Source organism: Lissotriton vulgaris, chromosome 1_2, assembly GCF_964263255.1.
Source record: "Lissotriton vulgaris chromosome 1_2, aLisVul1.2, whole genome shotgun sequence".
NCBI classification, from domain to species: domain Eukaryota; kingdom Metazoa; phylum Chordata; class Amphibia; order Caudata; family Salamandridae; genus Lissotriton; species Lissotriton vulgaris.
The window spans coordinates 341,174,965-341,197,854 of record NC_141686.1 but is presented as its reverse complement, the minus strand read 5'-3'; the positions used below and the strand labels follow the sequence as shown (position 1 = coordinate 341,197,854).

At 48.3% G+C, this 22,890-nt stretch overlaps 1 protein-coding gene across 1 annotated transcript in view; it reads right to left on the bottom strand.

The window, feature by feature from the left end:
- Positions 1-22,890, bottom strand: part of LOC147736715 (uncharacterized) — a 45,895-nt gene that overhangs the window by 9,046 nt on the left and 13,959 nt on the right. The window lies entirely within an intron of this gene.

The following is a 22,890-nucleotide window of genomic DNA, read 5'->3' as shown; positions in this document are numbered from 1 at the left end:
GTGTCGGGATGCAGCTGACTTGCGGATTGGGATTTCAACAGGCAATCGTCCAAGTAAGGAAATATCTGGACTCCCTGAAGACGCAGGTAGGCCATGACCGGAGCCAGCACCTTCGTGAACACACGGGGAGCTGATCTGAGGCCAAACGGTAGGACCTTGAATTGATAGTGGTTGCGTCCTACTTTGAATCTCAAGTACTTTCGATGTTGAGGAATGATTGGTACATGAAAATAGGCGTCTTGCAGGTCTATTGTAGTCACAAAATCGCCGCTGCAGAGAAAACGCAAGACTTCTGACAATGTTAACATGCGGAAGGACTGTTGTTTCAGGAAGAGGTTGAGATACCTCAGATCCATAATGGGACGCCACTCCCCCGTCTTCTTTAGAATGAGGAAGAACCTCGAATAGAAGCCTTTCTCCCGCTGTGATAGAGGAACCACTTCGACTGCTCCCTTTGTTAGTAATAGTTGAACTTGATGTTGTAGTTCTTCGAGATGGGGAGGTGGCGGACCCGAAGGCGGAGATGGAGGAGGAAACTCTGTGAATTCCAAGGCGTGACCCTTGCGCACAATGTCCAACACCCATTGGTCCGATGTTATTTGAGACCACTGAGAGTAGAACTGCGAGATTCGACCTCCAACATCCTGTTGAACTGGCAAGTCATTGTCGTTTGTTGGTGTTGTTGGCACCTCTATAATTGGACTTTCCTCTATAGGGTCTGGATTGTTGTTGACGAGCAGATTGTGGATTCGAGTACCGTTGGTTTCCTTGATTGTACTGGCGGTACTGAGACTGTCCTCCTCTGGTAAAATTGGACGAGGTGCCCCGCCCCCGAGCTGCACGAAAGGGCTGTTTCTTAAATTGTAATGACCCAAGCGACTTCGCTGTGTCGGTATCCTTCTTTATGGTTTCCAAAGAAGCATCGATTTGGGAACCGAACAAAGATTCGCCATCATACGGCATGTCAATTATCATTGACTGGACCTCTTGCCTGAAAGAAGTAGACTTTAACCATCCCTGGCGTCGGAGCGCCGCCGCACTGGCAAGGATACGGAATGCAGTATTCGCCACATCCACAGCACAGTCTATATTCTCCTCCGAAGCCCTTTGACCATCTTGAAGGACCTGGAGCGCTTCCACTTTGGATGACTCAGGAAGCTGCGCAAGAAAGATGGACATGTCTGACCACATTTGTCGGTCGAAACGACCCAAAATTGCGAGAGCATTCGCAGCACGGGCTGAAGTTGAAGCCATGGACGAAAATTTCTTTCCGATTGCATCCAATCGGCGACCCTCTATCGGGAGGGGAAGTGACAGGCGCTGTAGGATTACGTGCACGACGTTGTGCTGCTTGAGTCACAACTGAATCAGGCTTTGGGTGAGAGAGCAGACAAGCAGGCGAGCCAGTTGGAGCCTTGTACTTTTTCTCCAATCTAGGTATCTGGGCCGGCAAGGAGTTAGGTGCTTTCATAATCTTTTGCCCTTCCTTCCAAATAAATTCAATAATTGGTATTGTATGCACCTGTTTATAAGGCTGATTTTTGAAATCATACAGAAAACAGTCTTCATCACGTTGGACCCTTGACAACTTGAAGCGGTCCGCCGCCTTGTCCATAAGTTTATGAAAACTAGCGATGTCCACAGGAGGTGAATCACTTGAAGGGCCCTGTTGTGGCGAGGGTGTTTGCACTCGATAATTATCAAATTCTGCCAAATAAGGATCCTGCTCACCATCTGAGTCCTGACACACCTCTCCTTCTTCTCTCTCTGGCTCTGAGTCAGTGTCCGTAAGTGGAGTAGTAGGCAGAGGAGCACTCAAATGTACTGACGGAGCCGACTGTCTTGGAGGAGTTTGTAGTGGTTGATGCGAAAGTGCTATATCAGTAGATTCATGAACTGGAGTACCCTGAGGGGTAGGTGGAAAACGTCTGTTATAATCGTCCAACATATGTTGGAGGTTAGAGAAAAGTGTCATTGGAATAGACGTCATAGGGATTTGCACGCATTGGTCTTCGTGCTGATCTACCTGCTCAACCTCTTCTTCCTCTTCTTCTTCAGAAGAAGTATCCTGGCATTTAATGATTAAATCTGATGGACTCCGGGCATCCCCATAAACAGTGTCATCAGGAACTGACTCAGTCTCATGGTCAGACACGAACAACTGGAGTGGTGGTTGTAGAGCAGGGGATTGAAGGTGGAAAGCGGAATCTTCCTCTTTATTGAATGAGGACTGTACAGCAGAAACTGAAGTGTCCATGGCCACCAAAGGCATGTTGGCATAGGAAGAAGAACTAGAAGTTGCTGTCAACGCAGAGCCCTGCGTAGATGACGCCAGTATTGAAGCAGTCGCCGTAGACGGTAAGTCTCTAGGCGCCTCCGTGGACGTAGAAGGCTTAGACCCTACTGTCGCTGGTTTGCTCATCGACGAGCCCGTCGATGACGCTGTCGTCGACGATGCAGTAAACGTCGTCTGGGCCGTCGACGGTGATTGTGTTGCAGGCGGCATCCTAGACATCGACGATGCCTTCGTCGACGGTACCTTCGTCGACGGCACCTTCGTCGACGGCACCTTCGTCGACGGCACCTTCGTCGACGGCACCTTCGTCGACGGCACCTTCGTCGACGGGAGCTTCGTCGTTGCCGTCGACGGGAGCCTCGTCGACGAGGCCTTCGTCGACGATGGGATTGACGACGATGGGTTCTCCATTGACGATGGCTTCTTCGTCGACGATGTGATAGGGATCGTCGACGAGATTGAAGAAACAGAGGCTCTCGTCGACGTGAGAGCCGTCGTCGAGATTCTCGTCGACGATGACGACGCCGATGTCGTCGTGACTGTAGTTGTAGACGAAACCCCAGCAGCCAATCTCGTCGTCGGAATGGTCGTCGACGAGCCCGTCGACGACCGCGCTGTGAGAAGTGTAACCACTTTAATAGAAGCTGGAAACGACGCCTGAGAGCCAGATCTCGTGGGCGAAGTTAGAACAGGCACAGAAGCAGTAGGTGGCACTGCAGCCACAGTCAAAGCCAGCTTTCTTTTCTTCAGGAAAGGAGATGGTAACTCCTGAACACTGCCACGCTTAGAAGCCACAGAAGAAGGAGCTGACTGAAGGCTTTCTGCGTCAGAAACAACAGCTGTCCTTAAGGGTTTTAGGATTGAAAGTTCTACATAACCTACAATCAACCACTTTGTGATCAGGATACAAGCAATAAATGCACTTGTCATGAGGGTCTTTCTCAAATAAACGTAATTTCCCACAGGAGGAACAAGGTCTAAATAAAGACTTCTTACTTGACATCTTTGTGAAAAAACTGAGAAGAGTAGATAAGTTGAAAAGAACTGAGCAGAGCTCAGGGAGACTCCCTTCACACGACGTGCGGTAGAAAATCTGAGGGCTTGAGCTTCTGAGGAGAAGGTTCTAGAGGGTGCTTGAGCCTGATTGGCTACAGTTTGGACTAACATAATGACACTGATATGTTGCAAATGAGTTTTTTCTCTCTAATGCATTCCTATGTAGTAACCTTTGTAAAGGTTTTTCAGTACATATTTTATCAGTTTTACTACTTATATGATACTTTATATATTTTATATATATATATATTATTAGCATTATTGCTATTTTATTTACCGTGGGACTCCCACTTCGACGACGGGGAATATTCAAGCATGTGAATCTATGAAAGACACCCCTAATACTGGAGAAAGAGCAAGGCGAGATATGATTATTAACTCATCACAACATTAACTGACAATGGATGAACTAAATACCCAGAACCTTGGCTTATATTTCTGCCCGAGTAGGGACTTAGATTACAGTTCATGTAGAATTGATATATTTCCGTTTCTAAGATATCAACATAAAATCAGACCCAAGCCAATGAACATGAGAACAGGGGGCCCAGTACAGAAAACATGACTTGAGTTCAAGAGACGCTGATACTTCATGACATCGGCTGGTCTGGATGATGGAAATATATGTGCAACGAAAGAGCGGGAAGCGTTGCTCGGAAAGGGGGCACAGATAGATCGGGGAAGCCTAACTCGCTTCAAAAACCACGCTACATACAACTCCTCCTTGCCTCATGATAATCTGTATGTCTTTAGTGACTCGGTCGTCAAAGACTTGTTCAAATAAATTGTTCACCAGTCAAGACAAGAAGGGAAGAATCAGATCCAACTTGAGTAACGGACAAAGGGAGGCCATTAACACATTACGTAATGACGACATAAGTACCAATGTCATCCGATAAGGGGCAAGAACGTGGTTTTAATGATTGTTTGCAATTATGAACAAAAGGCTTTCAATAATTATTAAATATGGATTGTTGTGAAATGGGAATGGCAACATTTTCATTTGTGTAAAACACTACCCTCTACTGTACCATGCTTTTACCTTCTAACAAATGTATGCAAGAACAAGGGGGGCGTATAGTGCCCTCCAACAATAGCTCACTGGAAAACACAGCAATAAACTAAAACCATTTATTGCTGATTCCTGTGGAGAGCCTCCCATCATTTTGTAAAGATAAAGAGAATTTTCTACAAAAGATATGTAATGGAGACAATCATGTTTGACAATTACCCAGGATGTGATCTTGCTAATTATGTATACAACACACGCAAGGTCTAAGAGCCTACGAACACGCTTTTTGAATAGACCAATATCTCCATATGACTATACATGGATGCTTAGGACCATGACTTTTGCCTAAACAACAATATTTTCATATTTAAAGATAGATATTACAGACACATCTCAGGGACAGCAATGGGCACCTGCTCTCCCAGCTATGCAAATGTATTTGTGGTCTGGTGGAAGGAACAGGTGTGTCGTGTAGTTCCCACTAATCCGTAGGACCTGCGCGTTTGTTGGACAATATAAACTTTGTATGAGGTGCCTAGACTGGCTCCGGGCACCTCCGCAGGATGAGTTGGCCTAGAGACCAGCTAGCTCACAGTGCCACCATAAGACTCCCTAACCTTACCAGGAAGCAAATGGTTTCTGGCAACCTCTGAACGTGACAACCCTGACCCCCCAGGGATCTTGGAAACAGAACAGAACCTTTTGCTCAGTCACGCAAACGTACTTGCTCTCAGAGAAATATACAAAGAATACACAGTGGGACGATTTCAATATATTTATTGAACCAACGTTATTCTTGTATAGAATACATAAGCTGCGATAATCAGTAGACCGCAGCAGCTGAAAGGGATTACAAGCACGTAAATAGTAGATATTGTTCTATTGTGGTTCTAAAACAGTGTATATATGCAGGCATATAAACAAGGCAGTAATCAGGCGTACTCCTACTATGCACTCCCTACTCTGCGTGTACTGTGTGTGGGTGTGAAGCCAAGAATCCCCCCTAAGGCACGATCCCACCCCATTACCTGACAGGAAAGAATGCAGGCCCTGTATTGGTTACAAACTGAACTCCCCCTCACGGAGATGCCAGCCCGCTGCATGGTGAAGTCTCAGCCTGCACGGACCCTGGGTGTCAGCTGTAGTGCCTTATCTACTAATCTATTGGGATGCTCATTATTTATAATAGAAACCATCTTTGTGATGTACGTATAGATTAGACAATGTTCTAGATATGTAGATAGCCCTGTCACCCTGTGGATGAAGATACGACATTTGTACATAGTGCGTCAAGAGGCCTTGTACATGGTGTTCGAGGCATCGTGGTAATGTTGAGCGAAGCTAGATGTGTAAACAAAGTAGTCTCAGAGAAAAAATCCAACATTGTTGTGCATGCAAATATGTGCAAAAGGTCCCAGCAGAAATGTTCCTGTAAAAAATTGGACAATATATGAAATGAGCTACTTCGCTACATGGGCCTAGCCCGGGCACATAACAGGTGGTCTGGACATCACAAAATGAAAACATGACAAACCATGCGCTGATTTGGATCGGGGATATAGATGACCTTCCCCTGCCGTGGGATGGAAGTAGGGAAATGTCTAAAAGATTAATCCAGAGACAGACAAAAACTGATCTCAACCTAAAATTCACTAATTAGATCAGAAATCAATCTATAAATGACCTGGCTATCCATACTGAGCTAGAGCAGCACATATGGTCAAAAGCCTACATAGGAAGGAAAAAGCAGGGCATTGAGAATAGCGTGCATCCACAGAAACTGATAGAAAGTATCCCCTATGATGAAATGCGACGGACCCATAGAAACTGTGATAGCCAAGAAGTGTATGAGAAGGAAGAAAAAAGTACGCAGCCAGCAGCCAAGCGAGAACCCAGAACATGAATAAACTACTTTCAAATCAGAGACACCAAAGGAGGGACCTGATATTACCGTAAGGTTCATGACTACAAACAATACGAGGTACACGGCAGCAAGACAAATTCTAAACACTGGAAAATATTAAAAGCTGATCAGGTGATTGGACACGATATTACCTCACATCGCTCCATCACGTATCGTAAAGCCCGATCCTTAAATGACCAACAAGCCCATAGCTATATAGATAGTCCAATGAGAGAAAGGGGCCATCTAACCTAAAAGGTTTCAGAATATGAGGGAAATGTATGGCTTGCAAATCTGGTGTCAAAATAAAGGAGGTTATTCTGCATAACAGGAAGGAAAAGCAATCAATTCATAACCTGTAGCACAGATTTCTGTGTATATATACGTGAAAGAATGTACACACAGAAAACAATATGTGGCCAACTTGATTTTCCCCATTAGCAAGTGATGGAGCACATGAGAGGCATTAAACACGCAGACTGAAATTCACCAGTGTCTGGAGATTTTGTAAAATGCCACGATAGCATTGTAGACTCGCTCGTTTTCTTTGGCCTTATATCACAGGAGGTGATCAAGAGAAGAAATTGAAAAGAATCGTTTTAAGATTTAATACAGTTGGTTGCAGAGGAAGCCAGGGGCCTGAATAAAGATGAGGAATTACACGGGCACATAGGATGCTTACTGATGTCGAATCTGCACACTTTCCCACTACTGACACTCTCTGGAACACATGTTAAAAAAAGCCACCATTTCCTTGCAAGATTAAAAATATAGAATTTCTTTAAATTTCTCAGTGCTCTATTTAGGGTAAGGGGGGTATACCTCACAATCATACTAGATTGATAATGCCCACCAAGAAAGCGCAAGAAGTTGGACTTAAAATCAGTGATACCACCGCGATCCCCTGCGGCTACAAAATCACCCGTAAATACAGCGTCGACTGACCAGGAGAAGGCAAAGCCATCGTCCACAAGAACACCCACCAACTGACCACTTACTTGAATGACTCAACGACTAACATGGAACACCTCCCCTTCCAGATCCAGAGCAACCCCAACACCACACTCTGTCGCGTCCTAGTCTACAAGACCCCCAGCCCCCACCCTTCAGTGATGCCATCGAAGACCTCATCCCACCCCAGGCTCTAGCATCCGCCGATTACATCCTACTCGGAGACCTCAACTTCCACTTGGACAACCCCAGTGACCAAAACACCGACTCCTGACTGGAGAACCTCGCAAGTATCGGACTCAAGCAGCTAGTCACCACATCGACCCATACAACCAGACACAAGCTAGTCCTCGTCTTCTCCGTCAGCGGGAACATCACCTACAGCCACACCACCGAACTCCTCTGGACCAACCTGCACTGTGCGTACGTAGCCATTCCCACCGTTCACCACCACCCTCCCCCACTCTGCCCCATCTGTTGTAGCTGGAACAAGGCCACCGAAGAACTTCTCGTCAACTTTCTCAGCATGACCACACTACCAGCAGATGCCAACACTGCAGCACACAACCGTCACCAATGGATCTCCACTGAGCCGACACACCAGCACCCCTCAAGAAGACACCAGGCAGGCAAAACTTCAAGAAAGCCATCTGGTTCACTTCAGCCCTCCACAAGTCCAAACGTATTAGCAGACAACTCAAGAAGAGAGAGAGGAACAACAAAATCCCAGAAACCCAAGCAAACCGCTGTCAATGCACACCACCTTCTCCTTAAAACCACAAAAAAACGGCCATCAAAGACAGAATCAACGCCTACGCACACAACAGCACAGAAGTCTTTGCCATCGTCAAGGAGTTCGCTAGGCCCAACAGTGAGACCACAGACATCTCACCCTCCCTAAGACCTCTGCAACAAACTCAGCACATTCTTCCACCACAAGATCAGGCAGATCTACGACAGCTTTGACACCCAAGACCCTGCTACAACGCCTGCCACCCCCGCACACAACAAGGCCTTACCCCAACATATCATGCTCAACTGGACTCCACTCACCACAGATGACACACTCAAGACCATAAAGAGCATCCACTCCAGAGCACCACCAGATCCTTTCCAGTACCACATCTTACATTGAGCAGCCGCAGCATCATCATCATCAGCTGCTCCATCAAAACTGCCACCTTCCCTGCCGCCTGAAAACACGCCAAGATCAACCCCTGCTGAAGAAGCCGTCTGCCGACCCGACAGACCTCAAGTACCTCAGACCTATCTCCCTAGTCCCCCCCCCCCCTAGTCAAGGTCATCGAAAAGGCCATCAATGCCCAACTCTCCAAGTTCATTGAAGCGAACTATGTCCTGAACAACTCCCAATCCGGCTTCCAAAGCAATTATAGCACCGAGACCAGACTCCTCGCCGCCATCGACGACATTCGCTCCCTCCGCGACTGGGCCGAAACCGCCACCCTCATCCTACTGGACCTCTCGGCCACCATCGACAACTCCCACCGCACCTAATCACAAGATTTCAGGACGCTGGTATCCACGACAAATGCAGAAAGAACAATTGATGGACAGAATGCAGAACAATGTCATACATTCACCCCAATTCAGAGATCTGGGCCTAAATCCATAGTTTATTTGCTCACCATGCGATTCCAGTTTGGACCCAGCCATATGCAAATCAGCCTTGACCCTGCGCCCAATGGGAATAGTCCAGCCCGAACTGCCAGGCCAGGTCCTCCCTGGACTGGAAACAAGCATCCTAGAACTGGTTTTGGGGTTTCACCCCTCAGCCAGGATAGCTTGACTCCAGTGGTACGGAGAGCACGGGACCCACGTCTGGGCATACCCATCCCACTCAGGGTGACAAATGCAAAAAAGAACAATTGATGGATAGAATCCAGAACAAAGTCATACATTCATCCCAGTTCAGAGATCTGGGCCTAAATCCAGTTTTTTGCTCACCATGCCATTTCAGTTTGGACCCAGCCATATGCAAATTAGTCTTGACCCTGCGCCCATTGGGAACAGTCCGGTATCAACGACAAGGCATTGGGCTGGATCCACTCCTTCCTGACTGGCCGAACACAGTGTCAGACTATCCTGTTCCTCTCAGAACCTACAAAGATCAGCCGTGGAATGCCCCAGGGCTCCTCCCTGAACCCCACTCTCTTCAACGTCTACATGGCCCCCCCCCCCTCACGGCCATCGTCAGAAACTACAGACTCAACATCGTCTCCTAAGCCAACAGACACTCCAGCTGATCCTCTCCCTCACCAACTAATCTACAGCCGCCTGATTCAACTTTCATAGCGGAACGAAGGTCGTTGCTACCTGGATGAAAGACCGCTGCCTCAAACTCAACTCAGACAAGACCGAAGTACTCATCCTGTGACCCGCCCCTCAGCCTGGGACGACTCCTGGTGGTCCGTCGCACTAGGAACCCCTCCTACCCCTACAGACTATGCGCACAACCTCGGCATCATACTCGATTCCTCGCTCACAAAGAACCACCAAATCAACGCTGTTTCCTCATCCTGCTTCAAAAGACATTCAGCTGGATCCCCATAGAACCTAGAAAGACTGTCACACATGCACTCATCACCAGCAGATTTGACTTCGGTAACGCACTGTACGTAGGCGTCACCTAGAAACAGTTCACGAAAATACAGAACGTCCAAAACGCCACAGCCAGACTGGTCCTAGACATCCCCTGCCGCAGCCACATAACACGGCACCTCAGACAACTCCGCTGGCTCCCAATCATCAAGAGAATCGCCTTCAAACTCCTTACACATGCCTACTCAGTGCTCCACGACTTAGGACCAGCATACCTGAAACACAGTCTAACATTACACGTACCCGCCAGACGACTTCACCCCGCCCAACCTGCCTAGCCACCGTCCCACGGATCCACAAGACCAAAACCAGAGGATGAGCCGTCTCCTACCTCAAGCAATCCCTGTCGCTGATCCAATTCAGGAAGGACTTCAGGACCCGGCTCTTCGACTGAACCTCCACGCCCTGAGGATCAGTACCCCTCCCCCACTCCGCTAAGCACCTTAAGACCCTCAGGGGTGAGTAGCTGCACTATACAAACTCCGGATTAATTGAGCAATGCCCGCTTTTTTTTGTGTACACGTGGCCAATATGTGATTGTAGGAAATCATGTGCGCACTGGGGTTCTCGCTCTAGTATTACCGCAATGACTTGCATTGTATAATCATACCCTCACTGTCGAGTCCCAAGCGATATATTCATAGATAGGGTTCGACTCTTCTGCAATGGAACAGAGCATCGAATAATACATTGTGATACTTGCTGCCATAGTTCTCATTTCACCCCCTCCCCTCTAGTTTGCTAAGCTGCTAAGGGCCAGGCTCGATTGCTTGGACTCATTATGATCCACCACAAAAGAATGACATCATCTGATGAACCCACCTGCATTTACATAGTAGCAACAAATGGCTGCATGCTATAGAAACAATAGTTTAATTATACATTTGTGACAGGTCGAGTTGAAGTCCCATTTCTATGTTAACTAATGACAGAACCAAAGCGGATACCGAATACCATGAAAATGAATGTAAAGCTCTAAACACTGTAGGAATGAACAAAGAGGATTATAATGAACCTTTTTTTAGTATGGTGCATTGGTGCATAAAACAAATATATGCTAAAAATGATTGTGATTGAGGATGTGAAAAGGAGCAGGCAATGAGTATTGATTGTCTATCGCAGACCAATAGATGCAGATCTATGCAGATTAGTGCAGTTCACTTGAGGTGGACAAATGCTTGTTGTTAAGCCACAACGCATCACTACGACACTTGCTGAACACAAATTAGGCATCCAGGAGTAGTGACTTGGACCTCTTTTGTGGGGAGTTGAGGAAATACGAGTTACGAGTCTGCACACACACAGCGCAGTGGCAGCAGTTATAGTTACGTCAGAGTTTCCATAGGAAGAGTGTTTTCGTATCACTAATAACTTAAGTCCCGTTTGACTCAAGGCTAAAAGTAACATTATAGTTCAGTGTTGAAGTACTACAAAAACTAATGTTGAATAATCAAAATACTAATATTTACGAACTATAACTTGAGCCCCCGCCATGCACTGCTTATGACCTCATATTACATCACATCTGACAATAGTGATGACATCACTGATGACACCATACAGACATTATGACACTATACTATTGAGTGTGTTGACTAAGTAATTCAACATGCTTGACAATTTTCTATTATCAACTTAAAGACTTCGGATGGATCCAAATTTCAAGGCCAGAGGTTGACAAGTATACGTTTGCTTCTGTAGGGCTCCTTGGGCTCAGCGCTAAGAAGATTAGTCAAATACACTGAACACGTCTGGCGATGGGCGTCACAGCTGCGACCTTAGGGTCATGCCTACAGCACTAGAATGAGATAAACCACCTCTAAGTGGGACAACCCTACACGTTATATTATTCAATAATCTGTAATGCCCGAAAATCTTTAGTTAAGTTCTGGAAATAAATATGCACAGCTTATAAAATGTCTCTGGACCACTGGATCACAACTACTTAACTTGGGCCAGAAATCCAGGTTGGTAGTGAATTGTCAACAGCAACTTTTTCACAGATTTTCTTTAGAATGCGCGTTAAGCCACAACCTACGTTCAAATATACCTCTGTAACCCACGTCAGGTGCACTCAGCTATTACCTTTTTCACCATGGAGTAATTCTTCCATCTGAACTTTAGTGATTTGAAAAGCATGCACAATATAGTTTTTAAGATGCACATTTACACGTGTCTCTTGGGCTTAGACTATTTTCATGCTATTGACTTCCACATGTACATTCAGTCACCTTATGCTGCATATGATTAGGATGTCATCAGTGATGTCATCAGTAATGTTGTTTGAGAGGTCAAAAGTGATCTCATCAATGATGTAATTTAACATATCATGACCATGCGCCTACCTTCAGGCGAGGTCGCCCCCACTCTCCGCTGCTCCTGCCGACCCCCGCCTCGCTTTTGCCGCTTGCCTCGCTGCCTTCCTTGGACGCCCCAGCCGCCGCTGGGCAACCACTTTTCCTGCCGCTGACTCCCGGCGGACACGCCACCCAGCTGACCCGCCCTCCCGGCTCCTCTCTTATGATGCCCACTCCCACGCTCAGCGGGCGCGCCGATGCAAGACACCCCGACAGACCTACGACGCTGCCGCCGCCGCCCTCAACGCACTCAACACCGGCCGGACCCCTGGATGCTACCGAGCCACCCCGAGACGCACACACGGACCCTTCAGCTGCCACTCCTGCAAGTACTCCTGCATCCGAACCTGCGCGGCACTCGCACCCGCCAACCCGAAAACCAGCAGCAACCACCTTAAATGCATCCTCCTCAACACCCGCTCCGTCCACAGACACGCCGTGGAACTCTGGAACCTGCTCGACACAACATCACCAGACGTCGCCTTCCTCACGGAAACATGGATGAACGCCTCCTCAGCACCGGACATCGCCATCGCCATCCCGGACTGTTGGACTTGGCCCTTATGGCAGGTTCACCCCTAGACTTTTTGCTTCTAATGGTGACCTGGTGATGGTGATTTTTGGGTTCTGCGCACTTTCACTGTGTCCCAGTGGAAAGTGCGTGCCCACTCTGAGTGCATGTGATGAGATAGGCCTGCCCTCCCATAGGAATGCATGGGGAATGTATGTGTCCCTGGTAGTTCCTGATGCGTGGGGTTTACAGGTTCGAATCTGATATGTGCGAACTCGTGAGAGTGAATGCTTCGCAATGGTGTGTGTTGCATGAGTGTGTCATATGTAGAAGTGCCACTTCTGGGAGTTGGCATATTAGAGTAAAATATGCCTGCCGTGTGATTGGCTGGAGCTGGCTGGTGAGCCTGGCTCCAGGAAGGCTGGGTGCGTCTGCCCGGTGGTGAGTGTGAGATTAGCATGAGTGATGTGTGGGAGGAGTGTACCTGTGTCCTGGATGGGCTGGGTTTTCCCCACACAATGCTGGCTCCGCCCCCCTGTGGTGTGACTGATGACCCTAGCCCTGCCAGTGAAAGAAAGGGGTGGTTGGGCCATCAAGGGTACTAAAGGACCAGCTGCAACTGGGTCTGCCCCCACCCTGTGCCAGAACAAAGGATTTGGTGTATAAAAATGGGGCTGTGTCCCCACTGAAACTGTTCTTGTTCCAGGATCCCGAGGGGGCTGCTGCTGCTGCTGGGCCAGAGGACCGCCACTTGGAGTTTCTCCCTGCCTGGAGACCCAGTGTGCTGGCTCTGGGCCCAGCCTTGCCCCCCTGCCTGCCTGTAGGGACCTTTTGCTGGACTCTAAGGGTCAACTAGCGCTGGGGAGTGCTTTCTCTGGACCCTTTTCTGATTTATAGCGCTGGGAGCGCTGTATTAATCTGCCTAGCGCCTGAGAGCGCTTTTCTTTCGCTTATAGCGCTTGGGAGCGCTTCATCCCCTTCTAGCGCTTACGAGCGCTTGATTTTGCATCCAGCGCTAGGAGCGCTTTACTTTTGGAAGCCGGAGCCCACCCGGCGTTTGCCCCGCTCCTTGCCGCTTTTCGAGTCCCCTGGCAGGTGCCCACCCTGCCAGGGACATTGCCGCCTTTCGAGCGCGTGCCCACCGCGCTTTATGGTAATTAAGGCCGGTGCCCACCCGGCATTGCCCATAACTTCACCGCCGCAGCCCAGGAGGTTTCTGAAACGTTGCCGGGCCGCTGCCTAGTGCGACCCGGAAGTGCCGCCTCCACAGCCCCGGGCCGCGCTGTGATTGGATCCTGCAGCCGTGACCCGGAAGTGCCCGCCAGAGGAGAGGAAGCCGCCGGCCGTGTCCTTCCCGGGGGCTCCCGAGTGAAGGGGGAGCCCCGGACTTCTGGCCCGTCTCGTGGGAGAGGCGGGAGCCTTCCAGCTGCAGCCTGTGAGGAGAGTCCCGAGGAGCGGGAGCTCTCTGCCGACAGCCGCTGCAGCAGCTACCGACAGCCGGTGAGTGAGCAACTGGGAAAGGGGGGGCCGTAGGGGCTCATTGCCGGTGCCCGCGCCCCTCCCCTCTGGTGTGTCGAGCCTGCAGAAGGCTCCAAAAGGCGACAGCTGGGTATAGAGCCTGCGAGGCTCAAGGGGGCAATTGCACGCTCAGAGTCCCCAGTGGGGGACTCCACCTTAACGGCCGCATTCTTCTGCAAAGCCCACGAGGGCTCTTGGGGGCATTGTCCATTGCATCCAGGGTCCAGGAGGGACTCCAACCCGCCCGCATTGGTGCCTCCAGCCCAGAGAGGCTCGAGGCACCCTCAGTGTTTCTAGGTCCCCCGGGAGGGGCCCCGCAGCCCAGGGAGGCTGCATTGATTCCTTTTAGAGCCCTGAGAGGCTCAGGGGCCATTTGTGTATTCAGAGCCCAGCGAGGCTCCAAGGGGACAGTCATTCTGCAGAGCATGTGAGGCTCCCCCATCGTGTTGGCCCCATCATTGTGCTACCCAGTTGCCCAGCACTTTGTGGGCAACTGCCACGTTTAGGCCCCCTGACATTGGACACAGGGCGTCCTAGCCCCAACAAGGCCAGAGGGCCTAGGGACAGTCACAGGTGGTGACTTACGTGAGTTTGGCGCAATTGTTCATTTTGCTTACACCTCTGAATGTATTGTGATGCATCATGTGGAACACCATCCGTGTCACGACCATCACTGACGACACCTTCAGAGCCGCCGAACACCTGCACTTCCAGATCCATACCGACCCCAAGACCACCCTCAGAGGCACCCTCATCTACAGACCCCCGGGACCACGTACACAATTCAGCGAAGACATCGCCGACTTCATCAGCCCGCACGCCCTCCCCTCCGTTGACTACATCCTCCTCGGGGACCTCAACTTCCACCTGGAGAACAACAACGACCACAACACCACCACCTTACTGGACAACCTCGCCAACCTCTGTCTCAAGCAGCTGGTGACCACCCCCACCCACTACGCCGGACACACGCTCCACCCAGTCTTCTCCTCCAGCAAGGACATCCCCTTCAGCCACTTTGTAAGCAAACAGTGGTCCAAAGCAGTGCATGAATAGAAAAGAAATATTAAGCAAAGCCTTAATAAGCCGCTTATCTTTGTCCAAGTCCAGCCGGACAAGGAATTTATTTTCACAATGTAGGAATATTTGTAAATCGCGTTACAAAAAATGTACACGAGCACAGTCCTGTGCTTTACCACAAAACAGAAAGGTTAGGGAGAGTTAGAGGTAAGAAAAGATGTTACAGGCAAGAAAAAGAGCAAACTGGACACTTTTTAAATTAAAATGCAAGTGTTTTGCCAGAGTAGTATATACAGTGAATAATACACATTGTTTTATACTGTACAACTACTGTAAAAGGTCGACGTTTCGATCCCTGCTCTAAGATACATGGGGATCATCATCAGGACGTATTAATTTTGTATTGCCTGTTGGGAAAAGTTTTATACGCCTGTGGGAGAACAGGCGTATAAAACTTCTCTTCTCCTGTCCTATACCTATCCGTACTTACAAAAAGATTTCTATACTAACAGAGCCTACGCTAACCCCCAAAACAGAAGACACTGGGGACGCTATAACAGACGCCAAAATTTAGTAGGTTTTTCCGACACCTCTGCAGATTCCTCGGAAAACTCAGACCAAGGTGAGGAACCTAGCACATCAAGGAGAGGAGGCCTAGCACAACCGAATTTTTTAGGCAGGGGCCAAACAAACACTCCCCAAAGAAGACGGGTCAAGAAACCCCAACGTTGGGTCAACCCACCGGGAGAGCGCAAAACGCGGAACAATTTCTACCAGTGGTAGAGAATACTCCTTCACCCACCACAACAATGTGTCTCCGCTCAGAACAACCACAAGACGTGATCCCCATTTTTAACCTCTCACAGCATACCTTAGAACACTCTGAAGTTGAACTCCTCAAAAAGGGCCTCTCATTTGTCCCCACTATACGCCCCAATTTTATGGAGTTACATACCGAACTGCTGAGGTTTTTCAGACTAATACGCCTGAAAGCATTCTTCCAGCTGCACCCTGCCCCTATCCCCACGTCTTTCACACCCTTCCGGCCTCCCTCAACCTTACCATCTGCAGGTATGATCCCTTCTGAGATCATCACTTTCGAAAAGCTGGTTTTGAAAGATTTACCAGAACTAGAAAACAAAAAATGTTTCATCCCTTACAATATCACCCGACAAGAAAAGGATGCTATAGCCTCCCTGAAAAACAACCCCTCTCTTATAATCAAGAGTGCAGACAAAGGGGGTGGAATTGTCCTTCAAAACATTGAACCTTACAAGGCTGAAATTTTACGACAGCTTAATAACAGTGATCACTACAATAGACTACCTAGGAACCCAACCCAAGAGATTCAGGAAACAATATTGAGACTTACCAATGATGCACTTAAGGATGGTTACTTGAGTAAAAAGGAATTTCTTTTTTTAAATGTCATAACTCCACGGTTACCTGTAATTTACACTCTACCCAAAGTCCACAAAAATTCCACCAACACCCGTGGTAGACCTATTGTATCTGCCTGTGGATCTATCCTTGAACCCCTGGGGGCATATGTTGACTTTTTCATCAAAGAATTTGTGCCCCATACTGCCTGCTATATAAGGGATAGCATAGCCATGATAAATCTTGTAGAGCACTTTCCATTTGACCCATCTAAAGATACTCTTTGCACTATGGACGTAGAGTCGCTCTACACCAATATCCCTCAAACAGCGGCCCTCCTAGTGATTCAGAAAACCCTGGATACCCGTCCCCGCCCACACAGGGTACCCACATTATTCATCCTACAGTTACTTGAAGTATGCCTTTCAAGAAACTTCTTTGTTTTTGACAATACTTATTTCCAACAAATCAAAGGCACATCCATGGGGGCAAGTTTTGCTCCCAACCTGGCTACCCTTTTCATGGATGCCCTTGAAATGGGCTCAATCTAGCCCAGCTGATGAAAATCCCTTCTGCCCAGGTATCAAACTTTGGCGTCGTTATATCGACAATACTTTTATCATCTGGACTCTCGATATAACCACACTAAACCAATTCTTACATTGGCTCAACAATAACTGCACTGATTTGAATTTTACCCTTACCCATGATAAAGAGCAAATTGCCTTTCTTGACCTCACCATCTATCATAATGAAGGAGAACTCCTCACCAGGCTATACCGAAAACCTACAGAACGCAACACAATGCTTAGCTATCAGAGCAACCATCCAAAGGCACTCAAAGACTCGCTCCCATACTCCCAATTTTTTAGGATTAGACTGAATTGCTCCTCAAAAACAGATTTTAAAGAGGCTACCGTTCTGGCTAACAAACTCAAACATCGTGGCGATCCTCGAAGATTAGTTAAAACAGCTACTAAAAGAGCATGGTACTGCCCAAGGGAGACATTGCTAGCACCCAAAAATCGTGAACCAAATGAAAGGATGGCTTGTGTTACCACCTTCTCGCCAGTATCTAACAGAATTAGAAAATCTATTCTCAGACATTGGCCCACAGTCAACGCTGGCACGATCAAACTAGAAAGACCTTTGTTTGCTTTCCGGAAAAGTAAAAATCTCCGGGACCACCTAGTCAGAGCAGCTCTCCCAGATCCCCCACTCACATCAACTCTAGAATCTGTATGGGGACTCCCACCTGTGATTGGACATGTCAAATGTGGGGCTTGTAATGTATGTGAATACACTATTGAAGCACGTGACTTTTCACATAATGGTACCACTATCTCTATGAAATGCCTCAGTAATTGTAATAGCAGCAATGTTATTTATGCGATTCTTTGCCCGTGCCCCAAAATGTACATCGTTGTTTGTTATATACAAGGGAACCCCATACAGTAGAACCTGGGGTAGAATGATAATTTTATAGAACAGTGGTTCGGAGTAGGCCTTATGCAGTACTTTAAAGAAAACAGAGGGTGTTAGCGAGTATTTAATAAGTCGCTAGGGAGCATTGGAAGTAGGAAAAATTTGGAGTTTTTTATTTATACTCTTTTCTCATAACAATATATAAAAATATATATACACTGTATTGCAGGTGCTCAGGTGAATGGTACGGTGCAGGACGTGACATAGGTGATCAAAGTGAACGAACTGTCACACACAACAAGGATAAAAACACACAACAATTATATACAATGGTACAAGTGAAATTCCTTGGGTAGGTCGACGGCGTTTCGATCTATATTGTTTTAGATCTTCATCAGGACAGTTGAGCCTCCTGAAACTTGCCAGTGGAGAGGGCAAGGATGGTCATTCGTGCAATACAGCTGGGCGGATGTCGCAGCTTTTCAAGGAATATAAAATTGGTTAGATTCCAGGCTTTTATTAGGGATTTCAAGTGGCGATTGTTCACTTCTATGTAGGAAAATTCTACTTGGAAGAAAATTAGGTCAAAACATAATCAGTATCACTGCCAAAAGCGCATACGTCGCTATGGTAGGGGAAAAGTGCCTGAAAGCAAATAATGTGGGTTCACACAGCGCATTCGTCGCTATGGTTGAAGGGGGCGCCTGAAATTAATTGTTGCAGGTCGGTGCGGCAGGCAAGGGGTCCGAGTACCTCTTTACAGCAGCTCACCCCTTCCTACATAGAAGTGAACAATCGCCACTTGAAATCCCCGATAAAAGCCTGGAATCTAACCAATTTTATATTCCTTGAAAAGCTGCGACATCCGCCCAGCTGTATTGCACGAATGACCATCCTTGCCCTCTCCACTGGCAAGTTTCAGGAGGCTCAACTGTCCTGATGAAGATCTAAAACAATATAGATCGAAACGCCATCGACCTACCCAAGGAATTTCACTTGTACCATTGTATATAATGGTTGTGTGTTTTTATCCTTGTTATGTGTGACAGTTCGTTCACTTTGATCACCTATGTCACGTCCTGCACCGTACCATTCACCTGAGCACCTGCAATACAGTGTATATATATTTTTATATATTGTTATGAGAAAAGAGTAAAAATAAAAAACTCCAAATTTTTCCTACTTCCAATGCTCCCTAGCGACTTATTAAATACTCGCTAACACCCTCTGTTTTCTTTAAAGGACCGCATAAGGCCTACTCTGAACCACTGTTCTATAAAATTACCAAAATGTACATCGGCCAGACCACCCAAAAGGCGAAGACCAGGATTTCCCAGCATAGGAGTCGGATCAGATGCAAGACCCGCAATGCTCCTTTGGTGGAACGTTTCTCCGAAGCAAATCACTCGGAGGATAATTTAAGATGGGCAATCCTGAAAGTGGTGAAATTGCCCCGACGTGGAGGCAACTTGGCACAGTTATTGAACAAAGAGGAACTAGAAAGTATCCTACAATTTGACACTATCCGTACTGGTCTGAACCGAAGTGAAGATTGGACAACTTTATTATAATCCAATTCGTCTCATTAATGTCTATTTTTCCAGCATGTATTTTCCCATAAATGTGAAGTAATTTATTGCACAATTTTATGTCACTTTGCACTTCACCAGCACCCGGTTATCCCTTTGCACAGAATCCTGGTCTACTTTAGTCAGAGACCCCCCTTCAAAATGGCCGCCGTGCCCTCCACGGTCACTGAATCACTCCCTTCCATCACCTGCGGCCTCGCCCCCTTGAGGACGTGGCTCCGCCCACCTCCAGCCGATCACATGAGGGACTCTAGCATCCAGCCCACTCACGGACTAACTGCAGCATCAGCCGCACCGGGGTATACGAGGACATCGCTCCCATTACCAGGTAAGCCGCGTTCTGCCGCCGCTGGCTTCCTCCGGACACCCAATGCAGCACCACCACTTGTATTTAAATCTTCCTTCTCCCCCACAGCGGATTCGTGTATTGACCCGGCACCGCCATCATTTTGCGATATAAAATAACTGGTATGTATCTCCTGCCCAGCCCACCCCCGATCTCATTTAATTTTATGCCCAAATCCTAAACAATCCGTTTTTCGATTCTTAAAGGATTTCTTAAAGGATTATCAAAGGAATAACCAATTAGCAGTTCCCCGACGCGGGAAACGTGGCCCCGGCCATCAGCACCGACTGCCGACTTTGTTCGCCCACCCATGCGGCAAAACCCTGCAGGATTGCTGGCTACTAACCCAAGGATCGAGACATTGATACCCAGGCATCCTCACATGCACCTCTCCTCCAAAGAGGTAACTTATTAACTTGCATGAATAGGCTAAGTCAGTCACTTCACAGGCTAGCTTTAAACTGGTGTTCACTGTCATCACGCAGTCCCATAAAGACCTACCCGTGGCCACATCAATAGTCACTCACTTCTACTCACTTCCACTCCGTTTATTCCCCCGCCAAATCCTGTCATGCACGAACTAGCCCACACTGCGCCGAAATTTTAAAGTGTGCAAAATCGTTTGTTCGAGGCTTGAAATGTCACCTTGCTCACACAAATGTATTGACGGTGCACATCACATCTCTTCGCCCAGTCACCGCGAATCCGATTACAGTCTTCTTAAAAATGTGGAGCAATGCTGACTCATCTTCCAATTGTAAATATGAAACTTTTTGTTTCTTTCTCTTCTCCTGCTCTCCCACAGGCGTATAAAACTTTTCCCAACAGGCAATACAAAATTAATAAGTCCTGATGATGATCCCCATGTATCTTAGAGCGGGGATCGAAACGTCGACCTTTTACAGTAGTTGTACAGTATAAAACAATGTGTATTATTCACTGTATATACTACTCTGGCAAAACACTTGCACTTTGATTTAAAAAGTGTCCAGTTTGCTCTTTTTCTTGCCTGTAACATCTTTTTTTACCTCTAACTCTCCCTAACCTTTCTGTTTTGTGGTAAAGCACAGGACTGTGCTCTTGTACATTTTTTGTAACGCGATTTACAAATATTCCTACATTGTGAAAATAAATTCCTTGTCCGGCTGGACTTGGACAAAGATAAGCAGCTTATTAAGGCTTTGCTTAATATTTCTTTTCTATTCATGCACTGCTTTGGACCACTGTTTGCTTACAAATTGTTAATAACCCTTGGTCCGCAGCCAATAATAGGGTCCCCCTTGTTTCCTTAAAAAAAATCCCCTTCAGCCACGCCACCGGACTCCACTGGACGGACCACAGCTGCGTCCACTTCAGCTTCAAAAAGAACACGACCCAACACAACCAGCAACAGGTTGCACGCAGAAGCTGGAACAAGATCACAGCCGACCAGCTTGTCGCATCCCTGAGCCAGGACCCCCCTGCCAGCTCAGCAAACCCCAGCCAGGCTGCCAACAACAACCTCACGAGGTGGATCAGCAACTGCGCAGACGACCTCGCCCCACTGAGGACCCCGCCCAGCAGACCCGGCAGTAAGAAAGCACCATGGTTCACCGACAAACTCAAGAGCTCCAAGAAGAACTGCAGAGCCCTCGAGAGAGCCTGGCGCAGAGACCCAACACCAGACAACATGACCACCCTCAAGCTCGCCACCCGAAAACGCCACCAACTGATCCACACCACCAAGAAAACCGCATTTAAGGAACGACTAGACAACAACGCACACAACAGCAAAGAACTCTTCAAAATCGTCAGAGAGCTCGCCAACCCCAGCGCCGGAAACAACGACATCCCCCCATCGCAAGACCTCTGCAACTCCCTCGCCTCCTACTTCCACAAGATCGCAGATATACACAACAGCTTCAGCACACAGTCAACGCTCCCCACGACCGCACCTGCTCCCCCCCCACCACCCTCCGCGCCTGGACCCCGATCAACACCGAAGAAACCCTACGCACGATGAACTCCATCCACTGATGAACTCCATCCACTCCGGATCTCCAACCGACCCCTGCCCTCACCACGTCTTCAACAAGGCAGACTCCATCATCGCACCCCACCTACGGGATATCATCAACACCTCCTTCGCCACCGCAACCTTCCCGGAGAGCTGGAAGCACGCCGAACTCAGCGCTTTACTGAAGAAACCATCAGCGGACCCCACCGAACTCAAAAACTACCGCCCCATCTCGCTTCTCCCGTTTCCGGCCAAAGTCATCGAGAAGACCGTCAACAAGCAGCTGGCCGCCTTCCTCGAGACTAATGGATCCCTCGACCCCTCGCAGTCTGGCTTCCGGGCCAACCACAGCACCGAGACCGCCCTCATTGCCGCCACGGACGACATCAGAGCCCTGCTCGACAACGGGGAAACAGCGGCCCTCATCCTCCTGGACCTCTCCGCAGCATTCGACACTGTCTGCCACCACACCCTAGTACACCGCCTCAGCAATGTCGGAATCCAAGAGAAGGCACTAGAATGGATCACCTCCTTCCTCGCAGGAAGGACACAGAGTCCGCCTCCCCCCGCTCAAATCAGAGGCCACCAAAGTCATCTGCGGAGTCCCCCAGGGTTCATCGCTCAGCCCCACTCTCTTCAATATCTACATGAGCCCCCTTGCGGCCATCGCACGGCAACACAACCTCAACATCATCTCTTACGCCGACGACACCCAGCTGATCCTCTCCCTCACCAACGACCCCGACACCGCCAGAGCCAACCTACACGAAGGGATGAAAGACGTAGCCGAAGGGATGATGAACAGCCGCCTGAAACTGAACTCAGACAAGACGGAAGTCCTTATCCTGGGATCTTCGCCCTCCGCCTGGGACGACTCCTGGTGGCCCCCTGCCCTGGGCAGCGCACCCAAA